The sequence below is a fragment of the Setaria italica genome, chromosome VI, assembly GCF_000263155.2.
Source record: "Setaria italica strain Yugu1 chromosome VI, Setaria_italica_v2.0, whole genome shotgun sequence".
In the NCBI taxonomy this organism is placed as follows: Eukaryota; Viridiplantae; Streptophyta; class Magnoliopsida; order Poales; family Poaceae; genus Setaria; species Setaria italica.
The window spans coordinates 17776006-17780870 of NC_028455.1; the positions used below are offsets into that span (position 1 = coordinate 17776006).

Consider the following 4865-nt stretch of genomic DNA (forward strand, 5'->3'; position numbering starts at 1 on the left):
CATGCTCGTGGCGGCACACTGACATGGTGGCGTAGGCGTTGACCTCCTAACCAGCGCGCTAGGCCTTGACCTCTTGATGTTCAATCTCTAGGTCTAACTGTAAAAAAGATCAATAGATATATTAGATATATCGGTGTTGTCATTACATTACGATGGTAAACTAATACCTTACAGGCATACTCCCACATGTAGTTTGTAGCATTAGGCTTATAATGGTTCTCCATCAGTATTAATGGGTCATAAGACTGATAAAAATGGAGATTAAGGAGTGCACACTAACTTCAGTTTATATAAAGAACATGATAATCTGAAACTTTCCAACTAAACATCATCACTGACTGACCAAGTTCGTTACTGAATCATAAACTATGAATGTGAGGCCAGTGTCTCTGAAGCAAGATCGCTACACATCATTGCTAGCTGAAACCAGTCAATCAACAGAGTCTAGCACAAGGAAAAAAAGCAAAGACTAATAACCTGGTGAACAACAAACCATCATCAGAAAAAGAAGAAAAGGAAAAGGAGCGGATGGAACTCTTAGCAGAACAATATAATGTATGGAATACTCCTTCAGTATACTTACATCATGGTCGACATGTTCAGTACATAAGCATTTCCAAGTCTCCATTTTATTGGTCTAGCTCGTATTTCACTCACATAAGGGGATTTTTTTACCAAGCAAAAGCAGCAAAAGACCATGAAGCCTTATTATTACGACCAACAAATATAAGTTTAACTATCAACAAAATGGGGCATCTGAAAGAAAGACAGTATGGTTAAGACATTATTTCCCTTAGAATGAGCAATATGCATAAGTGAGCGCCCAACCAAACCATAAAAAAATATAACTCTACTTGAGACTGACTAAAATTCAGAAAGTTTCATGCTTTTCTTCTATAATGTAAAGATCATCACAAAGAGTCCAACTCTTGTTCACCAAAATTATACAGCTTTGAGTAGAAATTTTCATTTATATACACCACTTATGGTTGAGGATGAACCATACACAATATTTGATGGAGTGAAATGAAATTAAGTTTTGCAAGGCTAGAGAAAACTTATTATCAATTCAAGCTTTTTTTTACCTCTTTCACATGCTACCTTTTGCATCTCCGATATCCATCTGAACCATAAAAAAAAGCAAAAAGGTATGTGTGAAATAGGTACGGGTGTATCCAATGTAGAAATTTTAAGATAAATGTACAGATAAGAAATCAGTAAAAAAGATAATATAACTTCAAGAAACCAGCAACTCACATGCAGTCATCCTATCACAACTGAAACAAGAGCTATCAGTACATCATTCCTACATATATAACCAGTTAACACCAAATTTGTTACCTCGGGAACCACCTATCCAGCAACAACTGTTTGTGACACATGAACTCACTACTGGCAGCATCACACTATAGGTAAAAATAAAGATCTAGGAGGGAAATGGGAAAAAACATGGCAACTTGATTGGTAGAATATACAGTCACAAACCAGATACAACAGCAGCCTGAAATCTAAATGCCAGATAGTATAGAATGCATGTTAGAGCCATCACCAGGCAACTTAATTGGCAGCACAAATGGCCTTCTATTCATTGACGGTCAATCTGGTGCAAGCATCCCATCCATTTTGGAATACATCAGGTAGCATGCATTCATGAAAGAGAGAAAGAAAGCTCTCAAAAGATACCTACCAATAATCCATTAGTGCTTGTTGGAATAGAACAAAAATGAGAGAAATATGGGACCTGACTCGTCAATCTCAAAGACCACTACAAAAGCCATGTTCTACAGCACGTTATTATCAACAATGCATGCCAGATCTCAGGAACAAAAGGCAGCACACAAACAAGGCCATTAACTGGATGAATAAGAATTGATAGTGGATACTAAAGCTAGCAATTTCTGCCAGTACACTCGAATGATCAAATCTAGTTTAGAAATCACGGGGCAACATAGATCACAGGTTCACATGAGCATTTAATCAAATAAATGGGGATTAGAAAGCAGCGTCAAGGTGTCTTTGTGTGTGTGAGTAAGAGAGAGAGAGAGAGAGAGAGAGAGAGAGAGAAAGAAACCTTGCGTTTGTGGCTCCTGCCTATGCTGGGATCGAAGGGAGCAAGATCCTCTCCATCCATGATTCCACCTTCATGGGTGCAGCTAGCAGCTAAGCACCCTCACCTTACCAGATTAAGTCGCGTCCGCTGCGTCCTCCACGGGAACGTGCGTTTGTTTAATGTGTCATTTTAATCTTATAGAGGAATAGAAATGAACATGATAAGAAAGATCTTGTGCTTTAAATCACATAGATGAGGGACTTAATAGAACTATACCTTAATTTTGTGGTAGTCTAATAGTTTAAGCATTGCTTGTATTTGCTTACAAGATACAGGACCAAGATCTAATCACTTATCAGTGTATCATGTGCTGAGATTTAACTTTAGGTCACATTACACATGGCCACGAACTAATGATCACTTGCCTATTTTCTTGTTAACAATGGATTAATATAACATTGAAAAGGTCAGGCAAGAATCACAAACCAAGTAGGCAAAGCGCGTGCAGCCCAAGCTGGGAATTATTTTGAATATTCTCGTAGAAGCTATCTGGTCTCATTCCTCTGTGAATAATGGTATTGAGATAGTTTCTCCATAGCGGTAAAGTTGCAACCCACAAACTCCCATTGCATTCATGACAGATGCATTGTGAATCACCTTCACTTCTACCCCCATTTTCTTGGCACGAACAACCAGATCGATATGTGTAGTTGCCCTGAAAATCCCATCCCAATGAAAATAGAGAAAAAGAAATTACTCATAACACTAACAAAAGCTTACAAGCAATCCCAATCAGACTTCCAACATGCGCAATGGCATACATGTGTTTGTACATAAGCAGAAAACAAAGAAGCTCTTGCCTATTGTTCAACAAAGGTAGGTGTAAATATGTAACTGGCATAAATTTAGCATGTATGGACATGGAACTAGCATGATGAACAGATTTCAAGCCTCAAGGAGACAACCAATCAACTCTAGGCCTAAAAGACATCTATGAATCATGGGCTGTGACACAATCCAACAAATTTAGAAAAAATTCATGCATACAAGTCGACCCAAGAACATATTGGTACTAAAAGTGCTCGGTGTGTGCTCCATCATTGGTATCCTCATGTTCATGGACACCATCTCAACAACAGAATGCCAAATTCAGTCACTCGTATCCAAAACTCTATTTGAGAGATGAGCACGCATCTGCCATCTACAGAAGCTCCAGCACAGCCAACTCAAAAATAGGAAAGAAGCAAAGCAACAGTTACCCAAACAGGTCGCCGACCACGAGCAAGGCAACGTCCGTGTCGGCGGCCTCGAGCAGCACCTGGTCGACGCGCTGCTCCACCATCTCCCGGTCCACCACCATTATCTCCTTCCCGTACAGCTTCTCCTGGATGCAACAAACGAGCGAGCGGCGATGCCTGTGAGCAACAGCTCCCCGGACTGACCACGGAGGCATTTCATTGAACAGGTGGTGGACAGACACGATAAGGGAGCCGTACCAGGTTGGCGAGCGCTGCCGGGTTGAGGCCGAGGGAGAGGAGGGAGGTGTAGGCCTCCATGTAGATCTTGGAGCAGCTGCACACGACATCGAGCCCCCGCACCGTGATGTCGCGCTTGTCGCCGAGGCCGAGGCCCACGATGTAGAGCATGGCGGTGGCAGCGGGTGGGCGAAGGATGGAGTGGTGGCTGGAGGGAGCAAGCCTCTCCGTGCAGGGCATTGAACCCGAGGAATTGGAAGGAGGAGGATCGGCGAGCGAGGTGCCCAGCGGTGTTTGCGATGCCTTGCTCCGCTGCCGCCACCCTGAGGGACCCCGCTTCTCGTAGTATCTGGCGCCACAGCCGGCCCTCGACTGGCGGAAATATCGGAGATGGCCACAATGGGTACGGGGACGGAGAGCAGCGGGAGCCCGCACCCGGAGATGCATGGGCCTTCCTACGTATACTCATCGCACTCATCACGAGAAGATCTCACGTGATATGGTCAAACTTGAAGATTCAGCAATGGAAGATTCAAGATTTCAAGATCATCATGAGGCTTGGCAGTACTCAGGTTCCCTCTAGAGACTCAACCAAACGAAGTACTAGGAGAACACCATAACAAGTCGGCAATATCAACAGAAGAACTCGGAGCACCCGTATTTGACTATAAAGTACTCGGAGGCTTGTCATATATATATATTTGGGCTCACCAGATAGGATACACAATCCTACAAACAGGGCTATACACCCGAGCATATCTGACATGAAGACTATGGTGTAGGATGACGTGGTCTATATGGAAAACTGGGAGCTAGACTAGGACCAGGAAACTACTCATGGAGACTGAGTAGGACTCCTCAAGTTGTATCCGACTAGTTTCCATAAACAACCAACCTGTAACTCTTCTTCCCCCGGATATATAAGGCTGGCAGGGACCCTCTCCAAAGGATCAAATCCCATCGAGCATCAATACAATCCAATACAACATACATGATGTAGAGTATTACGCTATTCAGCAACCCGAACCTATCTAAATCATGTATCCATGTTCACCATCAAGTTCCTGATTGTGGCAAGCCCCACCAACCAAAACATTATCTCGAGCACCCCCCTCGGTAGGTTACCGGGTCCAACCATCAAAAGGTGATTGTTACTATCCAAATGTTTTGTTTTCTCATGTGCACAAATCATTTGAACTTCATAAATGACAATCATATCTTTCCTTTTTGGCCACGTGTACAAATAATATCATTAATTTGGAAAAAAATTGACACATGAAATTTATCCCATTAATAGAAATAAAGTGAATTGTAAATTATTATGTTAATTACCAACTCTC

The 4865-nt window shown here is 42.3% G+C and overlaps 1 pseudogene; it reads right to left on the bottom strand.

The window, feature by feature from the left end:
* Positions 1–2528: 2528 nt before the first annotated feature.
* Positions 2529–3699, bottom strand: LOC101776132 (annotated as a pseudogene).
* Positions 3700–4865: the final 1166 nt, after the last annotated feature.